The sequence below is a fragment of the Ailuropoda melanoleuca genome, chromosome 15 (assembly GCF_002007445.2).
Source record: "Ailuropoda melanoleuca isolate Jingjing chromosome 15, ASM200744v2, whole genome shotgun sequence".
In the NCBI taxonomy this organism is placed as follows: Eukaryota; Metazoa; Chordata; class Mammalia; order Carnivora; family Ursidae; genus Ailuropoda; species Ailuropoda melanoleuca.
The window spans coordinates 68,515,716-68,538,233 of record NC_048232.1 but is presented as its reverse complement, the minus strand read 5'-3'; the positions used below and the strand labels follow the sequence as shown (position 1 = coordinate 68,538,233).

Genomic DNA, 22,518 nt, shown 5'->3' with positions numbered 1-22,518 from the left:
ATATATATATATATATATATATATGCATAGAGAGAGAGAGAGAGAGAGAGAGAGAGAGATCTGGTGGAATATTATTCAGCCATAAAAAAGAATGAGATTTTGCCATTTGCAACAATGTGGGTAGACCTAGTGCGAATAATGTTAAGTGAAATAAGTTAGAAGAGAAAGCAAATACCATATGATTTCACTTACAAGTGGAATTTAAAAAGCAAAACAAAAACAGAACCTTAAATACAGAGAACAAACAGGTGGTTGTCAGAGGAGAGGTGGGTGGAGGTGGGTGGAGGGGAGATAAAGGGGATTAAGAGGTACAAACTTCCAGTTATGGAATAAATAAGTCATGGAGATGAAAGGTACAGCATAGGGATAGAGTCAATGGTTTTGTAATAGTATTGTATGGTGACAGATGGCAGCTACGTTTGTGGTGAGCACAGCATAATGTATTGAGTTTTCCAATCATTGTTGTACACCTGAAACTACTGTAACATCCTGTGTCAGCTATCCTTCAGTTAAAAAGAAAGAAAAAGGCCCTGGGAAAATATAAGTTGAAGTTGTCCTGGGCACCAAATAAATACAAACTAAAAAAGAAAAGAAACATTTCTCCCAAATGACAAAGTGTTCTCTTTTTAAAGAAATCTAATTAGATAGTTTTGAAAGACAGGCAATTGGAAAGTGGGCGTTGGGGTCCAGGAGGTACAGTGTGTATAAGTGTCCCAATTGTAAAGCAGTACAGATGCAGCTTAAGAATTGAGGGTTTCTGACTCTAAGAGTTAAAGTAGGTTGAATTATTCTTACTCAGTAGGTTCTGTACTGAGCATGCAAATGATGACATCCCTGCCTTGGATCATATACTCTCCCTTATTATGTGCTTAAATGGGTCTGTGTGTGCTCAATTCTTTGCACTGTTTATTGAAATTCATTGATGGTTGACTCTACTAGAGAACAAACATTAACACAACTCAGATCTTTCTGGAATAAGATGATACAATTCTGTTTTATTTTGTTTTAAAATGTTCCTTCATAAAAATTCAGATACACCAAAATAAATTCTAAATGAACAAAAGAGTTATATGCAAAAACAAAAACATTTTTTGGGGATGCCTTGATGGCTCAGTCGTTAAGCGTCTGCCTTCCGCTCAGGGCGTGATCCCGGTGTTCTGGGATAGAGCCCCGCATCGGGCGCCTCTGCTGGGAGCCTGCTTATTCCTCTCCCGCTCCCCCTGCTTGTGTTCCCTCTCTCGCTGGCTGTCTCTCTCTCTGTCAAAGAAATAAATAAAATCTTTAAAAAAAAAAACAACATTTTTTTTGAAACCAGGAGGGCAAAAAACAGAGCCAAGTATTTTCCTGATCTGGAAAGGAGAAAAAATATTTTTTTCAGTAAGAAAGAAAGAAAAAAGAAAAGAAGAAAGAAAGAGAAAAAGGGAAAGATCAATAAATTTGACTATATATTTGAAAAATATGAAACTTCCATACCTCAAATAAAAATTAAAGGCAAAGAGCAAAGTATGGGGAAGCATTTGCAAACTATGTCAGCGAGCATTGTTCTTGTTACATGAAGATATCTTGTAAGTCAATAAGGAAAACGTAAATGTCCCAATAAACAAAATGGACAAAAGACACGAACAAGCTCGATTCACAAAAGAAGAAATAAAAATGCTCCATAACATGCAAAAAATATGTAAATACTTGAGAAAATAAAAATTTTAATGGTTAATTGACCAAGACTCAGTATTGGTAGAGTGGGCTAAAGCATTTTGTTTACTACTGAAGNGAGCCTGCTTATTCCTCTCCCGCTCCCCCTGCTTGTGTTCCCTCTCTCGCTGGCTGTCTCTCTCTCTGTCAAAGAAATAAATAAAATCTTTAAAAAAAAAAACAACATTTTTTTTGAAACCAGGAGGGCAAAAAACAGAGCCAAGTATTTTCCTGATCTGGAAAGGAGAAAAAATATTTTTTTCAGTAAGAAAGAAAGAAAAAAGAAAAGAAGAAAGAAAGAGAAAAAGGGAAAGATCAATAAATTTGACTATATATTTGAAAAATATGAAACTTCCATACCTCAAATAAAAATTAAAGGCAAAGAGCAAAGTATGGGGAAGCATTTGCAAACTATGTCAGCGAGCATTGTTCTTGTTACATGAAGATATCTTGTAAGTCAATAAGGAAAACGTAAATGTCCCAATAAACAAAATGGACAAAAGACACGAACAAGCTCGATTCACAAAAGAAGAAATAAAAATGCTCCATAACATGCAAAAAATATGTAAATACTTGAGAAAATAAAAATTTTAATGGTTAATTGACCAAGACTCAGTATTGGTAGAGTGGGCTAAAGCATTTTGTTTACTACTGAAGGGAGTGGAAAATCAGTATGATCCTTCTGTGAGAAAGGATTCATACTGTCATAAGAGCTATAACATGTGTGTAGCCTTAGGTCTGAGAACATATTACAGGAAATGATCAGAAACGCTATCATTATTGGTGTACAAGGATATTCATAATGGGATTTCTTGTAATACAGAAAAAAATGAAAATGGTCTAACATCGGGGAATGGTTGAAGTAACCGTGGTGCGTGCGTCACAGTACACTCTGCTTCCGCGCATTCTCTTTCCACTACCAGCTAGCTTCCTCGAGCGCCACTCCGCGCTCTGCAGGCCTTGCAGTTCCTGTTTACTCATAGCTTCTGCCTGCTTATGTCTTCTGCTTGTCCTGGTCCCACGTGGCCTCTTTCTCCTCTCCTTTGAACTCCTGTTTGATCATCTTCTTAGTTTCTATCTCTACAGCTGAATCTCTGACTTCTGTGTCTACCTCCAAACGTAAACTCCTAAGGGAGAGATTCTGACTCACCTAGCCAATTTACCACCTTCTCTGTGAAGAGGTGGGGAGCGCAACAGGGAGGAGCACTGGTAGTATCACCGAGCCAAGAACACAGCTGCCCTGTCAGGAAGGAGTCCTTTGTGAAGGGACCATAAACGTGGCCACTACCATCTTGGCCCGTTTACCATAATTCCACTGCCTGTGTAATACACCAAAATAACGTCACACTGAACTCAAATAGCTGCTCTGCTTGTTTTCTTTCTTCATTTTCCTTAGAAGGGCAGGGACCATGATTTATTCAATTTACTAATCCCAGCACAATGCCGGGGCCTGGGACTCAATCGGTGTTTGTTGATGATTGAGTTGTTATAAGAATTAATGGAAATAATGAGGGTCAAGCACCTAGTGTGATGCCTGGCATGAGGTAGCTGCTCAACAAATGCTCCTTCCCTCCCTTCTCCCCTCCCCATTCTCCCAAATCCCAGTCCTCTTTTGTTCATGCTGGATTTGCTCCACTAAGTGGTCCCCAGATGAGAGCTACTCACTAATCTCAGAGCTGGAAGACATTTATGTTACCATGAGATTCATTAACTGGGATAAATAACTCTTCATCCTGAATGCTTACAGTAGTTCAGCTGATACCAAATTAAAAAAACAAAACAAAAACCTCCCAAACTTGTGATCCTACCTTTTGTATTAATTTGACTTTTTTTTTTTTTACTGTCTTCATGCATATGGGTGTTAAGCAGATACAGAAATAAGGGCTAAATTACTGGGCTCCAGACAGTGATGTACAGTGCACTTCCCTTTAACTGAGACTTTAAGTCAGCAAAACTTTGGGTTTTCAGGAACACTGGCTTTCTGGAGTATGGAGTGGGAGGGAAGAGCCCTGACATTTATGAGCGTAGCGTTGGGGAGATTGAGCCCCTGGAATCCACACTGCCTGGGTCCAAAGACCCAACCTTGCCACTTGTTCACTGTGTGACATTGAGAAAGTTGCTTACCCTCTCTATACCATCAGTTTCTCCATCTGTAGAATGGTAATAATAATAGTTGAACCTTAGCGTTGTTGGAAGGGTTAAGTAAATTAGCATTTGCCAATACTTGACATATAATAAGGATGTATAAATATTTGCTAATATTATTGAGGACTTGATATGTCCTCAAATCCAAGGATTTTCACAAACATACTCTTTTAATCTTTGTAACAACACTGAGAAATGTTCTAAACTAAACTGAGGTCTAGAGAGGTTAAGAACATCTGTGCTATTCTAACCGAGTGAGTTTCACCCAGGACCATGTTCAACTACCATGCACTGATAAGGCATTCCTGGCCATTGATGGTCTATGCTGTCTATATTTTGTTAAATATTTTTAATATCATCCCCAACAGCCCTCATCAATTTTTCATGCCCAATGTCAAACTGTAATTCCATTCTGAAAACACTGTTCTTGACCTGTTGGGTCGAAAGTCCAAACATGTTTGACCTCTTTCAGAATGTTTCTATGTGACTATATTCATTTACTCTGTAGCAATTTGAAGTCATTTCTTCCTCCATGGAGTATGTTGGATAGATTGCTGCCTCCCGCCACCTCCTTTTATTGCCTCTCCTTAACTGTGGCTGTCAGAGTGGAGAGCAGCTCTTCACGGATGTGGAAAAGTGCTCAGCAGCAAGCTGATTTAATTGACATGTTCTTTTGGATCAGCCCACTGAAGTATTTGTATATTCCACTGTGACATCATCGTGACTTATCTTAGCTGATTGTCTCCTCTAAACCTTGGATTGCTCCCTGTGGCTCAGTGGCTCAGCAATGAATCATTCTTTTTTCCTATATATTATGACTATATCTTTTGTTACTTCCTGGATAATGGAAGCATCATGCACAAGGTTTTCCTCTGAGAGGAAATCAGAACACTTAGCAAACACATCAGTAATTGTCCAGCCATTACTTAACCGGGCTCTGTGATGATGGAGGGGGTGTTAAGTAGACAGGCAGAAAAGATGAGGCCTAAAACCTGATGAGAGAACTCCAGAGATCCCCTTCCGTCTCCGCACAGTGTTATCTGGTGTGTCTGACAGACCAAAGTTGCATCAAGAGGTGGTGGGTGAGAGCTAGGTGCCAGTTTATCACTGTGTGTTCCTGGCAAGTTACTTACCCTCATCGGCCTTCAGTTTTTTCCACTGGAAAAATTAATTCACTTGTTTATTCATCAAGGGAGTGAGATTAGATGGAGAGAAGGAAGAGGCCAAGGGCTGTACCTTGGGCCATCCAACATTTAAAGGACAAGAGTATGAGGAGGAATTAGGGGAGGCAGAGAAGGAGAGGCCAGAGAAGTAGGAGAAAAACCAGGAGAGTATGTTCCTGAAAATCAAGGAGGGGAGTGTCAGGTCAGTCCTGGCAACCCGTTTTAGAAGGATGGAGCCTGCTGGTCATCTTGACATGTCAGTAGATATGACACCTGATTGCAAGGAGTTAATGAGAGAATTGGAGACCCTAAGTACAGACTTGAGGGGTTTAACTCTAAAGGGGGACAAAACTGGGTTGAATTGCAAGCTGATATTTCATACTAAAATGCCTCGAAGCATGAGGTGGATGTATAAATAAATGCAGTGGTACATTATGATAGGATATAGTGCAGAAAGTAGAGAAATAAAGAGGAAATGTCCTGCCTAAAGGTGTTCTAATAAAAATAGAAACAAATAATAATAAGTGTCAAATAAAACATATCTCGAGGCCACCAGTTTGCAATGTTTGGACTAAATGATCTCCAAGGGCCCTTCCAGTCTAAAGTTCTACAGATCTAAGTTGTGAGGAAAAATTAAGTCCAGGTCAAGTAATGTTGAGCCCCTGAGCTATAAATAGTCTTGCTTCTTTCTGAACTGGAGCTAAGTATTTGTCGTGATTCCCCCAGGATTTGTGATAGAATCCTTTTTGTTCTTGATCTACCGTAAAAGCTGGAAACCAGTCGCAAAGTGGAGACCTCTCAGCATAAGGGTCCATCCATCGAACAGACAAATATTTATGAAGCAGTAGCTCTCCACGGCAGGCACTGTGTCCTTTACCATAGCATCTCAGACCATCTCCGCCTTCCAAGAGTTTATGGATTCGTGGAGAAAACAAACAAGTAAACAGACATGCGGCATTGTGCTCTTGCACAGAGAAGCACAGTGTGGACAGTGGAGGGGGCACCTCACCCGGGCTGGGGGGCAGGATCAGGAAGGCTTAAGGGAAAAAAAAGAAAATGATTCCTGGACTGAGTGTTGAAGATTAATTGGAGTTCGAGAACATGGAAAGGGGAGGGTTGTAAGCATGACTGCAGTGCTAGGCGGTTAGTTCTCTGGTGGCGTGTGCTGGGACTGCTGCGGCGAGTGCTCGGAACCCCTCTACTCTGAGTAGTGCTGAAGGACAGGCGCTCAGGAGCCCGACTGCCTTGGTTCAGAATCTCCGCGCTGCCACTGACCAGTGACCTTGAACAAATTTCTTAACCCCTCTGCCTGTAAGTTTCTGTGTCCTACTTACTTAGTAGGACTCTGGTGAGAATGAAATGTGTTTAGTAAAGCATTTAGAAGTGTACCTAGGACCAAGTAAACGCTCTGCGTTTGCTGTTATTATCAGGGAAAGCTTGCAGGAGGAGGTAACACATAAAGGGAGAACAGTTTTCCAGGGAAGGAACCGGCAGAAGGATATTAGAGGCAGAGAGAGTCCCATAGGCAAAAGCTCCCCAGGCCCTAGAGGTGCATCAAAGGGTAGAAGACGCCATTCTGTAGGCTGGGGAGAGGTAGATACGGTCAGGATCAGAGGCTTGTTTCTAACTTTCCTGCTAAGAAATGTCTTAGGCAAGAAGAACTTGCAGGTTAGCTCTGATCAAACAACAGGGCGACAGCCTGGGGCAGTGGGTGGGCGGTAGAGGAGTCCCTCTTCTAGGGCAGTAACAGGGACCAACCGTAGAGCAGACCTGTGACCTCATGTGCTTCACCCACACCAGACTGCAGGACGCATTACGGAGCACTCTCATCTGGCAGGAATCCAGTAGCTCATCGACCCCGGATAAACTGCTGTCTTCAGTTTAAAAGACCACAATCCTGGAATTGATTATAGTCCAGGGTAGTGCATTAATTTCTCACAGCGAAAGTAATCCGACTCATGCCCCTGCTTTTCCTAAGGAACCATTCACTACGTTTTTACTCAGTAAATATTTGGGGAGATTTGTTCTCGTAATCTCAACATGTAGATTAGCTACTTGGGACGGTATCGTTTGCATTACAGCCCGTACATCCAAACCTCCTCAGGCAGTCTTGTGCTTTTTCTAGGTCCCTGAAGACTCTGGAATCATCTCAGTATCGTTATCTTGACTCTTTGACTCTACAAATACAATGACAGCTGTTCTTCACAAAGGCGTACATCCATTTTTTAACCCTAGAATCAAGCAGTAAATAGTTTTATAGTAAGTAATCCAAGGGAACTTTGGCTAGGATGTTGTCATTAATATAAAGCTCATCAGTAAGATATCACAGTTAAAAGAAAATCTACCGCAGGATTTTTATCTCCAGATGGTGGTGATGGGGGTGTCATTGAAATCCCGTAGCCCTTCCTCAATTCTCCATATGTTGACAGAGAGCTCGTGCAGACATCTCCATAAATGTTACCTCTGTGTTTTAAGACTTCTGCCAGTATTCTGCCTTACCATTCTAGTATGATTTTCAGATTTGGCTACTTCAAGGACTAGGATGCTTCTTTGTTATTTCATATCTCCAGATCATATATTGGCACTGCTCCGTTGGTGATTATTGGATCCATGATCAACCAAACCACACAAAAGTCAGAAATACTGAACTGATTGGCTGTAGAATGCTTCTCTTGTGTCAATGAAGGCGTTTGGGATGGTTGTGGCTTCATTGATGGTTACTGTTTTATTGTTTGACCATCACATTGAAACTAATTTTAAATGCACTATTTATAATAAGCTTCTACAAATTTATTACCTGGATTCTTTCCTCTGCTGATTTACACATTGCTTTATAGTTTGCGGTGACACTATTTCTGTTGTATTTCATCTCCTGATTAAACTAAGTTTTCTGTTTTTCTGAACATGCAACATGTTCTCTGTATTTCCCATTAAGCTAATTCTTTTTCTTCTGTTCTTTCGGGATCCTGATGATCAAATACATTTCAGGTACCAACAAGCTATATCTTTTGCTCCTTTGCAATTTTGTCCCATTTCCTCTTTTTTTTTATTCTTTATGTTTTAAATATTATTATCAATAAGAGCAAACATTTTTTGAATGCCCATTCTGCAGTGATGATCCTATGCTAAATAAAATGAAGATATATAAAATGGGAAAAATTACTATATATACTGTGTGTGTGTGTGTGTGTGTGTAAACATTCGCTTCCTTTGTTTTGTTAGTCTCTCATCTTATTTAAAGCAAACCTATATTTCCTTTTAGCCTCCCTCCTTTTGAATTCTAAATGGTGTGTGTGTGTGTGTGTGTGTGTGTGTGTGTGTGTGTGTATGTGTGGTATTGCTGATAGTACTTTGTGATCATATCTTGTTCAAAAAGCACAGATAGGCACAGAGTCTGTCAGGAAAAGTTAAAAAACCTCTACCTTCCCAGCTAACAGTGGCCCACAGGCTGCTAATTAGCTTGATGGATCAGCACCTGGTCTGGTTATGAATGCTCAGAAGCCCATTGGCTGCTGGCAGCTGATTCCTGACTCCCTGAGGTTTGGAGATGTATCAGCCCAAGCGGAGAGAGTTGGCACTTGCTTAAAGGGTAGCTGTAGCCAATTATTCATGCGCTCCTTTGGACTTGACTTGGCTGGAGGAAGAACCATGCTTTCAGACACATTTGAGGCAGCCTTTTCTTGCACAAATGTTGCATCTACCTGGCACATTTTTCCTTTTTGGTGTCATTACAGTACAATGAGTAATGTCAGTACAACCCTACAATTATCTAAGGGATAACTAAGTTATGCCGTGTTTTTTTTTTCTTATGTTCTTGTTCTTCCTGCCCTTTTCTACCTTTTATTTGCTAGGAATGTTTTTAAAGTCAATTTGTTGTCTTCTTCTTATTTCAATGGGGTTTTAAAATACACATAATGTGCAATATTTGGTCTATATGACACCGAAACTCTAGATAGTCTGCTGAAGTTTCACTGACCAGAGGCATCAGGTAGTAGGCATGGAATTGTGTCTCTGCTTTGCCACTTAGTAGTTGTGTGACCCAAGCAAGTTTCTTGGCCTCTCTGAGCCTCAGATATCTCATCTGTAAACTGCAAAGACTAAGTCCTACATCAAAAGGTTGTTGAAATGATTACGCTAAGTCACATTAGTTTCTTTCCCTTGTAGTTACTACCCACATTGATCATCCCTCAATGTTTGAATGTCTACTGTGTGCAGAGCCTGGTGGTGGAGCTCATGGGAAAATATAAACTAAACAAAATATACCTAGCTACTGTTACACTCCCCAAAGTGCATGGCCTGAACAAAAAGTGAAATCAACCAGAGGAAACAATCAAAGAATAATGTTATAACCCAGCACCAGCTCTATACTCATCTTCTGGCAAATGTATCCACACATGCTGTCTATTTTCATTTCTGCCAACATGGATGCCAACCTCAATACCTTTTTGAGACCTTCCCCCTGTTAATCTAATCACACACAAAAGCATTAGTCAGTTACTTAGTCCTTACTGAAGATTTCAGATGGGAAGGTGGGGGTGTTTACAGCATAAACCCAACACAATTTGTGTAAAGCCTCATTTAATATTTCCAATCTCTAAATGACATATTGTCACTCTTCCCCAACAAAGCCTTTGCCATCAGAGACTCCTCTTTCTTTACCACCTTCCTCCTGAGAACATTGCAAACTCCTCTCCTTGTCATTAAGTGCAGAAGTTGAGCAACCTTCTTGAGTTATCTGAGTATGTCTATGGAAAGGTTTCACCCTTTTCCTTATAGAGCTTATCAACTTTTTCTTCCAAACAAATGCAGCACTAGAGTAATGCAGGTGAACACAATTTTCTCCATCTCTCTATACACACATCATCTTATTCCCTTCTCCTAATATCCTTCTGAAGGTAGTATTGTATCGGTTTTATGATGAGAAAACTAAAACTGAGAAGTTGGAGACCGCCCCAATGTATAAGCCCTCTGCCTCGCACACTTGTTGTGAGCACTAAATAAGGTAGCATATTTTTAAGTGCGTGCCCCAGTGCAAGTCACAGAGAAGGAATGGTGGCCTCCAGTAACAGAAGTAATAATGGTGGTAGACATAACAGTAGCAACACCCTTGTCCTATCTAGCTTGACGGTAGCATAATGAAGGTCAACAACAGGTTTGGATACATAGTTTGCAGGACCCAGTATGAAAGCAAAATGTGAAGCCTGGCCAGGGGCAAGGAAGTCAGTCTCCCCTTTTCACAGGCCCACCACCCCAACCTTTGGCAGATGAGTGACCCCCCCACCCCCACCCCCTACCAAGGGATAGCAGTCTCTAGGCCAGTATGTGCTTGATATTTGAGTTAGGTGTGAGTGACAGGCCCCTCCCGAGTCACCCACCATGTTGCCCACCAAACGCACTGTGAATTGCGGCTCAAGGCAGGGGTGGCTGTTACCTTGCCTATCCCAGATGCCACAGGGTGGGTGACCCTCCACACCAAGACTACCCACCAGCACCGGAGGGAGAAGACTGGTAAGGGCTGAACGAAGGCCACCCCCTCCCTAGCCCTGTCGGTAGCTCCATGTGCTGCTCCAGGCAAAGATCAGTGGTAGTTGTGGGGTGAGCCAGACAGCAGATCAGTAGGCAGCACCCCAGGCAGCAGAAGTAGGGAGCAGACAGCCACAAACTCATCCCAGGAAGGCAGGATCTCATGTAAGCTGAGGCTCTAAGCCCTCAACACATGGTCCATAGTCCCATCAGACTTCACTTACAAAACACAAATTCAAAGTTAAAAGTATTTGGAATGACAAGATCACAACTACAGAGCGAAGGCCCTGTGGGAGAGTACTAGTCACATGTCTGTGAGGCCAGCCCTGATCAACAATGAATATGCAAGTGCTTTAAAAACTTTTAATGCTGTATAAACGTAAAGTATTATTGCTGTAATAACCACTATGCAAAAATAATATTAGGTCCTAGCAACTCTTTTGGACATTGACTTAGTAACCCCAGTTTTGCAATAACAAAAGAGAGCCCTAATACATTCGTCTTTCTCCCAGAGAGGAAGAAATGTTTCCAGATCCTTCTGAGTGAAAGGGCGAAACCAGAGTTTCCAGGGAATATCCTTGCACTCCCCACAAACCTGCCTTGCAATAGATGTGTCAAGGCAGAGACGCTGATTCCTCCACACATCAGAATTATGGATCCTCCCCTTAGCAGTAAAAAGGAGCTCCTACCCTGGAACTCCCCTCAGCATCTGCTTCCCTCCACCCACCACCCCAGGCCTCCAGGAACATGGGGTTCTCTGGAACACACTTTCCATTAACTCAGACTTTCAAACTCAGGGATGTCCCACTGCCTTGGTCGCTCCTTGGTTCTATGGGTACTGGGCTGCAAACCTGACACTCTCACTCCTTACACATAGATTTGGTTCCATACATTTCAATATAGCAGATCTGCAGGGGCATTTTTGATATTAATAAGAGCATCCAATGATTCAGAATAAAGCAGTTATTAAACAGCTTCTTGGTCAACATCGTAATTAGAAAAAGCAGCTGAGAGAAAGGGGCGAAACGCCAACTAGAACATTCTTATCTTCCATACCCACCAGGGACCCATTTAGAGCAAAGTAGTAATTTACCAAATGATAGCCTAATGTCTTGAAAGAGTTAATGTGGCTTTCCGCATTACTTCTACCCAGACAGCCACGTCTGCCCAGGGGTACGCTGACTCGTGCTAGAGGTCCTGACACAAAGAGTGGCTTTTCCCAGCACTACACTACAGACCCCGCCCTGGCGCTCCATAGAAAGGGAGTAGCTCAAGGTTCTTTGGGAGAATCCCACCCTCAACCCCCTCCCTGCCCCCATCAGAAACTTCAGGGAGGCGGTGTTCTTTCTTTTCTGGGGTCTTTCTCTTGTGAGCTAGTGAGAGTGGCAGCAGGCACCACCACCGTGTCAGGCTGGGCATTGCTCTGCAAGGGAGAATGTTTCAGAGCAAAGCTGTTACCAGTCACTGTTCCGACAAAGCCCCACTTCATAGCAGCTTGCCTGATACAGCAGCTGTAGGGTCATGGGAGAATACATGCGACTGGGAGTTAGGAATTTTGAATCCTAGCCATGGCTACGCTACTTACTAGCTGTGTGACCTTGACCAAGTCAATGGACCTCTCAGGGACTCCATTGCCTCATCTATCAGATAAAAGCAATATTAGCAATATCAGCCTCTGGGTTATTGTTTTGAGGATTAATTAAAACAGCATGTAAATATATTTTATCAACTAAAAAATATCTTGGGGAACCTGGGTGGCTCAGTTGTTAAGCATCTGACTGTTGATTTCGGCTCGGGCCCTGATCTCAGGGTCGTGGGATAGAGCCCAAGCAGAGCCCTGTATTGGGTGTGGAGTAAGCAGAGCCCTGTATTGGGTGTGGAGTCTGCTCAAGATTCTCTCTCTCCCTCTCCCCTCCACCTCTCTCAAATAAATAAATAAATCTTAAAAAAAAATAAAAATCTCTTATAACTGTTAATTAAGGAAACATCATGGCCTAATGAAAAATCATGAATCTCAGAGCCGTACATTCTGGATTTCTTTCTAGTGCTGTTTGATCTTGGAAAAATTACTTAGTCTCTCAGAGCCTTTACAATTCCTTCATCTGGAAAAAAAGATGGTACTAAAGGCATAACAAAGACCCTCCAGCATTGTTGAGGTAGGTGTGTGTAAAGGCCTGGTGCTTGGTAAGCACACAAGATCGGGCCCCTGGATGGCTCAGTCAATAGAGCGTTGTGCTCTGGGGCGCCTGGGTAGCGCAGTCGTTCCTTAAGCGTCTGCCTTCAGCTCAGGGCGTGATCCCGGCGTTCTGGGATCGAGTCCCACATCGGGCTCCTCCGCTGGGAGCCTGCTTTTTCCTCTCCCACTCCCCTGCTGTGTTCCCTCTCTCGCTGGCTGTCTTTCTGTCACATAAATAAATAAAATCTTTAAAAGAAAAATAGGGCATTGTGCTCTTGACCTCAGGCTTGTGAGTTTGAGCCTCACATTGGATGTAAAGATTACTTTAAAAAATATTCGTATATAACCAAGTAGGTACACAAGCAATACGCTTCTTTCCTTCATGTCTCTTTCCTATTCCCAGACACATCTTCCATAGGTATGCACTTCTTTTCGGATCCTGGACCTCAAAGTAGGAATCCTGTCCCCCAGGGCTCAGGCTGACTCTGCTGCATTCTCATGCTGAGTTCTCTGGCTCCCTTCCTCTGCCTCCCAGGGTGTTGGCAGGAGGAGACAAGAGAGAAAGCAGTCTCGAGGGCTGAACATAAGCATGTTATTCTTATGTGATAAAGGGCTATACAAAAATTGTATATTCTTTTAAAATATTTGCTTCTGTTGTGCATCAAATTCTGTTCTTTAAACCTGATTCCATTTCAATATTTTAAAATGTATAGAACTGTCATGTGCCCCCTGTCATTGACCCCGTTGGTTTATGGCACCTGTGGAAACAACCTTCATCTTTCCCCACTCACATCTCCTCCTATTTTTTCACCACCTGTCTAATTTTTGGAGGTCATCCTAGACTCCATCTTCTTTCTTGCCCTCAACCTCCATTCAGTCACCAACCCACGGAGATGCTACAACTTTATCTGGTCCAGCCTCATCCTCTTTATCCCCACCTCCACAGCCTTTACTTCCTTCATCCAATATCATTTCTCATCTGGGTTTCTGCAGTGGCTTTCAAAATAATTTTTATATCATAATGTTGTTTTGAGAATTAAACAAGATAATAAATTTACATTTATTAGCATAACATAGCACATGGCCCCTAGCCCCTGGTGGATACAAAATAAATGGTAAGACACAAAAGTTTCAGAGAAGAAGATTTGGCTCAGTGTAGGAAAGTCTTTGGTACTAGTAAAAGCCCCAAATATGGGATAAGCTTCTTAAGCTGCTAATGATCTCCCTAGCACTGGAAGAGTCCAAGTCTTGGTTGAGTGACTCTTCATTAGAAGTTACAGAGGAGATTGAAACAGCATTAATTGCATTTAAGTTCCCTTCTGAATAATTCAGGAGACTTTCAGTTACAAGCGTCAGAAACCGAACTCAAAATGTCTGAAGCAAAACAAGGAATTTAGTGGCTCCTATTGATAAAATCGAGAGATTTCTTTCAGGCAGAACTAACTGAAAGAGCCTTGAAAGCTATCACTGGAATCACTCAGTCTCTCACTCCATGTCACCGTTCTGCTTTCCTCTATACTGTCTTTACCCTTAGGCAGACCCTTTCCACGGCAGCTTGGCATAATGCCCTTGGAAGCTCCAAGCATTAAGCTCAGCACCCTGGCAATGTTAGTGTCCCCAACTTAGAAACCTCAATGAAAAGAGAGCTTCTGTTTCCCAGTATTCCAGCAGAATCCTGGTCCTAAGCTTCCCTGAAAGATCCCCTGTGACTGGGTGACAAAATCTTTTGATAGCCAGTGAATTGTGTGTCTACCCTATGGTCTTCTAGGATTTTCTAGGATTTCATGGCTGAGGGCTGAAGAAGTGGGTCTCCAGTGAAAAATCAGACAACTGCTAACAGAAATAGAAGGGACTGGGTGTCGAGCAAGAATAACAGTGGACATCAACCATGACTTCCTATCCTAAGATTCAGTTATTCCAATCCAAAATTATTTTCAATATTTATAGTAATTCTTTCTCCTTTTGCCCCTCTAGTATATGTTAACACCCTTAATGGACACTGCTGGAGAATTAGCATAATGATATACATAATCACCATCAAATAATAGTCTATCTTGTCCTACGTAAAATCCCGTGGAGAGGAAAAAAAAAAGCAAATCTTTTTTATGAGTCTACATTAGAAAAAGTTTCTGTCCACTCCCAGGGGCAGGAGCTGTTCCTCACACTGCTGATAAGCACACTAGAAGGTACTTTGGGAAGGAGTTTGTTACTTAGTTGAGTTGGTAAGTTGGAGTAGTCTCTTGATTCTAAAGACCTATGAATAATCCTAGGGTGAACTTAATTCTCTGGTTGAATAATAATTGTGCAGGGTAGCATGCTAGATTTTTACATGAGTGCACTCATTTAATCCTTAAAGAACAATCATCCCTATTTCACAGAGGCAAAAACTGAAGTGCAGCAAGATTAAGCAAACTTCTCAGGGTCTACAGCTAGCAACTGATAGATTCAGATTTGAACCCAGGTCTGAGCCCACGGCCTTTTTCTATACATTTATACTACCTCCTTGAGGACCCCAAGGACCACATTTTTCTGAATAAAATTTAGATCTCACAGTCTGACTCACTTAAAAAGGGTTGCCCTGCGAAGTCTGGAATGTATGCCCACTTAGTAATACAGACATCCAGATCAGGTTAGTGGAGGATTACCCTCTCATGGCTGACCTTGAAAGTTGCTGCGAGTGCTGGGCACAGCTGCTCTATTGGTGTTAGAAGGATGAAGTATTTAACACCTGTGTTATGTGGCTAGGTCTGGTTCCCAGGGGCTGGTTTAAAGCAAAAGCTGCAAGCGAATGTCTTAGCTATGGCTCAGTGGAGCTCTGTGTGGCTCAGGCCTTGAATGTAGTTAACATCCAAAAGAAGTCCCTAGGTCTTAATTCAGAAGACTGGGGCAGAACATTCCTGGCAGATGGGCCTCTGTGTTTACATTCACTCCCCCTGGATTCCAAGCCTGCTTGCCTTCAGGAAAAAGTGAAAATCCCTTCTGCTCACTCTGGGTTGTGTTAGCTTGGTAGTAAATATACCCATGGTTAATAGGCAGTCTATAAATTGTATTAAATTTGCTGTCCAAATAAAGGAATTTTTCCACAGCAAAGTATGATCACGCAATAAAAATAATAAAATCTATGAGCGGTGGAAGTCAGCCTATACCTAACTTATCTCATTAATATCAAGCAAGCCCTGAGCGTAAGGGAGAATCGTACTGCTTCTAAGGCAGACATACCCCACCAATAGCCACACACACCCGTTCACTACTCAGAGCCTTCCCTGATGCCTACCTCTTGTAGAACTCCTTGATCCTGTTTCTTCCCTGGTACACAGGCTCTGTCTCTCTGGCTTGTGTCCCATCCTGTCTATCTACACACACCAACTTTGGTTTTTCAAAATTCAACACCCCACTTTCTACATATTGAAAGGTAAGGTTCCACAATATCATGATTATAAGTCCATATTCATATTTTTCAATAGTTTAGTTTGAAATGCCTTTTTATTAGAAACTTGTTCACATTATTAAAAAGATTTATTTGGGGGTAGAGTTTTCTAAAATTTTTCTAGCCTAGCAGTGGGTCGTGTTTTATCTCACAGTATAAACTGGAAAATGTGGGTGCTGTCCAGAGTACTCTGATAATTCCACATGTAGTTCTAGTTGATGGCATTCCACTCCCAAGCCTTCCAAATACCAGGAAATCATCCAATAGCAAATCCATATCTCTTGTCCTCCCCTCTCTCCTGAACTTCAGATTTATATTCCTTTTGCTTTCTGCATGTGTCTATGTGGAGAACAACTAAAATTCAACATGTCCCGAGCTTTTTTTTCACTTGTTTGACAAATATTTTCCTAAAGGCTATTTGGGGCCAGAAGGTAAACATAAGTAGGACATCATATAAGCAGGGTCCCTGACTTCATGCAGTCTTATAAGGAGATCGATAACTAAACAAGTAATTACCAAAAAGAATAATAATAAATGCTATATTAGGAAAAGCAAAGTTTCTGTGAGAACAAAAGAATTTTGTCTAGGCCAGTGCAGAGATGTATAAAAATTTTCCTGGAATAAGTTACATATTAGTTGAAATCCATAAGGATAAACTATCCACCTTCCTATCCCTCAGCTCCCAACTCAAGGTTTGACATCACAGGCATTCAGTAAATCTTGATATAATGAGCAGAAGTATTTTTATGTCCCTACCTTTAAAAAAAAAATCATTAATGTGGTATAAAGGATCACGGGACAGCTCTGTCTAGTGAATACACAAGCAAATACAAAACTTAAAATATGCATTTGTTAAATGGAATCTAAGTTATCAGAGCTTTGATATGAAGTCAAAAGGTTCTCCCTCTCTCTTACTATCTCATCACCTTTTAATCCTATTTATATCCAAGAATTCCTCCCTGGACTTTGTTTACTGACCCGAGATATTTCCAGCTTTAAGTTTTGTATGCCTGGCATTATGATTCTAAAGGACAGAGGCACCTTCTATGTAAGTAGGTTTGTGCCATGCCTGCTTTTAAATAATTGTTAAAGTATTTTTTTCTTTGCTTAAAAATGCTCAAAACAAATTAAAAGCTGTGAGTTAAATAATGTAAGATATTAAGATAAGCTAACATTGAAATAAGAAAGATTTTTTCCTTCAATATTTTTAAGTATGAAAGGATTTCTTCCTCCAAGAATCTCAAGGCAGTTCTCTTAAATATATAATTCTAGTTGGCTTAAGACCAACAGTAATAGGATTCCTGGGTGGCTCAGTCAGTTAAGCATCTGCCTTCAGCTCAGATCATGATCCCAGGGTCCTGCGATTGAGTCCCACATCAGGCTCCTTGCTCATTGGGAAGCCTGCTTTTCCCTCTACCTGCTGCTCCCCCTGCTTGTGCGTGCTCTCTCTCTCTCTCAATCTGACAATAAATAAATGAAATCTTTATTAAAAAAAAAAAGACCAACAGCCATAAATAAATGTGTATTACATCATGGAATTACATGCTGATCCAGGAAAACTGATCTTCCTAGTTTCAGATGCTAACTCCATCTGGATCTATTGAGAGAGAAGGGCCTACCTTTTTATTCATTGTCTTCCTAACCCAGGAAGCGGTCATCATACTAGATTTGCATGACTCCCCTACATAGCTCCAGTTAAAAGAAAAATCAACACTGGTGGCTCATTTTCCTTGTTTTTCTGGAAATTTTACGAAAATATGGAATCCTTTCCTGGTTGAGGTTGCTGTCATTGAAGGCAATAGGCATCTATCTCTACTCTATTTCAGAACTCTTAGACATTTTTATCAAGGTACATACCTCGATACTGTGAATGTGAGAGGTATACAATAAAGGTTTTGCTAAAAACATTTGAGCTAACATTTGGGGGGGAGGGGTTCATTATGTGCCAGATACTACAGTTAGTACTTTACAAAGTGTGCAAGTTAGGGCTCAATCAGAGAACTAGAACCAGTATTAGATATACACCAGGAGATTTATTGCAAAGAGTTGGCCTATGTAATTGTGGGAACTGGCTAGGTAGTCTGAAGTCTATAGGGCAGGCTGCAACTGTTAGGCAGGGGCTGAAATTGCCATTCACAGACAGAGCTGCTTTTTCTTCAGGGAAGCCTCATCTCTGCTCCTAAGGCCTTTTAACTGATTGAATCAGATTATCTAGAATAATCTTTCTTAAAGTCAACTGATTATGGACTTTAATCACATCTACAAAATACTTTCACAGCAACACCTAGATTGTGTTTGATTAAGTAAATGGGGATTATAACCTAGCCAAATTGGCACATCGAAAAGAGCACCACACGTGTAATCTCATTTCCTCCTAACCAGAGCTCTATGAAGTAATTTCCATTATTATCATATATAGTTTCACGAGTCGAAAAACTTAAGTAACATACTCAAGACTACAAAACTATTAAGTGGAATAGCCATTACTTGAACCCATAGGTCTGATTCCAAAATTGGAAGATTTATTAACTACTGCATAATACTACACCAAAGCAAAGGAATAAATTATTGTAATTCTATTCCTCTAAATTTATATGAAGGGACTCATATTAGTGTTTTACATATCTCTTTGAGAACTTACTGCCATCTTCAGACTTTGTGAGAGTGAAGTATTCCACATAGTCTTTTGGATACTTTTTCTTTAATGTGAAGAAAGAATACAGGAGATTGGGGAATTCCAAATGTTAGTCCTTTCTGATACAAAATTGCTGTTCTTAAATAAGTAGTTTATGTTAGAGAGGATTACATTCTTGATGTCTTGGAATGGAATGGATGCTTTACTTTTCATGGAGACATAGGGAAGTTGGGAGTTGGTGCTAAAAGAGGTTTTTTTTACATTGTTTCATGTTTCAAGGAAAAGTATATTACTTAATATAACCAGTGTATTGAAAACAAAATGTGGATTCCCCCAAGTAAATGAACATGAGGTTATAGTTCATATTTTAAATAACATAAATAAGAAATTAACTGATTTTCAGCAAAAATATAAAATTACTAAAGGAAAAATAAGTCTGGCTTTGAATATCCTGGGGTACCATAATATTATGCTAAGTGTCTGAACAAGAGGCAAGAATTCATGGTTTTGTTCCTGTTTCTGGTTAGGGTAGTCCTTGGGCAAGTGACTTAAGCATTTTTGGCATCAATTTCCTTTTGTACAACATGAGAGGGTTTCAGAAGATGATCTCTTATATTCTTTATGCTGGCATAGAGCATTAAAAATGTCTAAAATTTCACCTATAAGTAGGGGCTATTTTAGTGCCAAAGAGTAAAAAGTCATCCTTCTGTGGATTATGTAACGTTTTTACACAAACCAGTAGGAGACTACACTAATAAAGCCCTTAGGTTTTAATATGCATACCTGGAGGTTATTGCCAAATTCCATTAGTGCTGGGATGAAGTTTCCAGGTCTATAGTATTTAATATGTGAGCTGATTATGCTGAATGGAGCATTCGTATCAGCTACCATGGACAGCAACTCTGCCTACCAGCTCCCTCAAGCTTTCACTAGCCAAGCACAAATGCTGACAAAGAATTAGATTTCCGTCATTCTCTAGAGGTGGCTCAGACACAAAAAGGCCTATAGGTCCCAAATGACTGTAGAGTGCAGAAGACTTGATGATACAAAAATGAGAACATGTCTCCTTTCTATAGAGCCTATAGTTCCTTGCTAACAAAGGACATCTTCTTGACAGAGCCCAAAACTGTTGCTGGAGAACAATATCCAGAAGAGAATGATGCCCTGGGGAATGTCATTCTTCAGTCATTCACAGGATTGGGAAACCAAGAAAACACCTATCCCACCCCAAGTCTCACGTGTTTGGCTGCACGGTGAGAAATAGAACTAAATGGCCTGACTCCCAAACCCATTGAAAGCTTGATGATCTCAAAAAAAACAGAGAGATACAAACATGCCCCAGTCAAGAAGGCAGATCGTGTCCAATCTGTTTCTCTTTCTATATATGTAAGATGTAAGATCAAAAAGCTTCATGAACTCCTTCTGTGAAGGAGAAATCATTTGTATATAGTTAAGTGCTCACACTCGGGGGCCTCACAGGCCAGCTTCTTGCTAAAGGGGTGGCTTCAGAGTATGCAATTAACCTGAACCTCACAAGAGCACACAATGACATGAAAATAGACCAAACAGTGGACATTTCATGTTTATTGTTTAAGGAAATGAAGGCTGTCCCATAACTACTAGCTGCAGATTTCACTCAGCCTTTTGTTGTTTATCTGTAAAGTGAGGATAATAATAAAACTTACCTCATAGAGTTCTGAGAATTAAATGAGATAATTTACAGACGCCTGGCAAATCCTAAGTGCTCAGTAAATGTTGCATAGTGTTTAAAAAACTGATTCACGTTTCTATTTTAGCGCCTGACGTTTGCAGTTGTTCAAAATCTTTGTTTCCTTTGGTCTTAAAGCAATAAATGTGCACTCTGAAAGTTTAGAAACTGAAAGTACCCTGAAAAACAGACTGATTAGTACCGTTGGAGTTCAGTGGAATGTTGTACATTTCCTTAAATATTTGAAGTATCTCATTCCAAACTATTTTTCACAGACAGTTTGGGTCCTGTTACCTTGTTTTCAGACGATGGGTATCCTTTGTGGGAATCTGCAGTTCTTGTCCCAGACTAAGTGGGCAACTCACACTTTTGGATGGAGCTTTGAAACACCAAGAACTGAGGTGCGTGGGTTGCCAGATATGTGCATTCAAATGTTATGGAATTAAGCAGTCTGTAAACCACACATTATTTTTAATTATTTATGGCAAGGAAGAACTATTGGGATTTTAAAAAAATGGGTGAAAATCTTTGTCGTTTGAGGTCAGGTGTCTCTCATTTAATTGGCATAATTTTGAAGAGAATAAATTTATACAACTGTCCGTAGTAGTACAATTAACTTCGGTGGAAACCGGGGGCAGGATAAAGGGTGTTTGAACCATACCAAAATCTTAACTGAAAATGTTAACCGTAGCCCTCTTAGTCTACAGGGGGCTGATCATTCCCCTCTGAGAACAGCTGGAATGCTAGTCGCTCGGGTGGTGCCACCAGTCCACACAACTTGAGGATAGCAGTGGCCTCTCCAGCGTCGTGGGCTCGTAGCAGCTCGGCTGGTGGGAGCAAACCGTAGGTGGCCTCGGGAGTAAAAGCAGGACCTTCTTTCTCCCCCTCTTCCTCCTCCTCCTCTCCCCAGCGGCTGCGACGGCAGTGACGGCGGCGGTGGCGGCTGCTGCCACCGCTGCTGCCGCTGCCGAGCTGGTCACCTGGGCGCCTGCGGAGCTGCCTCACTGCTGCCGCTGCGGCGGCCTCTCGGAGCGCAAGGAGGAGGCGGCGAAGGGCGAGAATATCCATAGTAACACAGGATGCGCCGGGCGCCGAGCAGGAGCGAGTGTGGGGGGAGGAAGCCCCCGCGCGCCGGCAGCCCGCGGTGCTAGGCGCCCTGCAGCCCCCGCGCGCCGCGCCCGGGCCCCCGTCGCTCTCGCAGTTAGGGTCCGACTGAGTGGTAAGCCCTCCCTGACAACTAAGCCAACACCTCCCACCGCCCCAGCCGCCCACCCCCGGGAAGCAATCGCAGAACAATGGAGAGAGCCGCCAGCAGCCCTGGAGACGGCACTCGGGGGAGAGCGGCGCTCAGCGCAGCGCGGCGCGGCCAGGCTCGGCGCCTCTCCCGCCCCTCCTCGGCGCGCTCGCCCTCGCCTCGCCGCTCGCTTTCGCTGGGGGCGCCCAGAAAGATGCTCAGAGGCAACGGCTAGGGGAGCGGAGGTTCCAGCCACATGTCCGCGTCCACGGGGGCCAGAGCCCGCCAGCCCTCGCGAATCCCGGCTCGCAGCCAGCCCACGGCCGCTGCCGTCGCTAGTGCCGACCGGCTCGGGTGAGTAGCGGGGTGGCAGCGGCCGGCGCGGGGCACGGCTTCCCCCGCTGCCCACGGCCCCTGCTCGCCAAGATGCGGTTGCTAGAAGTGGTGCGGCAGCTGGGGCAGGAAAGGAAAAAGCAAGCCGGGTCTGAAAATCCGGGAAGGCTGCGGAAACGGTTTGCCGGGGCATTTGTTGCAGCCCAGGCTAGCGGTCTCTACTGTGTGGGCTTTTTTTTTTTTTTTTTTTTTAAACGTGGTTTGGTTATTGGTTTTCCCCCTCGGGTTGGGCACATTTTCCCTTTCCTCATCTTCGTGGTTGCGTTTGTGCTGAGTTTGAAGCGGTAAATTACTGGAGGTCTCTCTAAATGGTTTGACTTTCACGAGTATATATTTTCCAAAGGTCATTTGTTTTCAAAATTAAAAAGCCATGACAACCCATGTAATTTCCAGGTGCGCTTTGAATCATCTTTGAGGAGTAG

General features: G+C 42.2%; 1 protein-coding gene across 14 annotated transcripts in view; it reads left to right on the top strand.

Annotated features, from left to right (window-relative positions):
* The window catches only part of ANKS1B (ankyrin repeat and sterile alpha motif domain containing 1B), a 1,024,648-nt gene that overhangs the window by 859,565 nt on the left and 142,565 nt on the right, over nt 1-22,518 (top strand). Inside the window, exon 1 of one of the 14 annotated variants that reach the window (XM_034644191.1) lies at nt 21,830-22,057. The exons of the other annotated variants lie outside the window; for them this stretch is intronic. The gene's annotated coding sequence lies outside the window, so the exon portion shown is untranslated. Of the gene's footprint in view, nt 1-21,829; nt 22,058-22,518 lie in introns of those variants that run through there. 14 annotated transcript variants of the gene reach the window in all.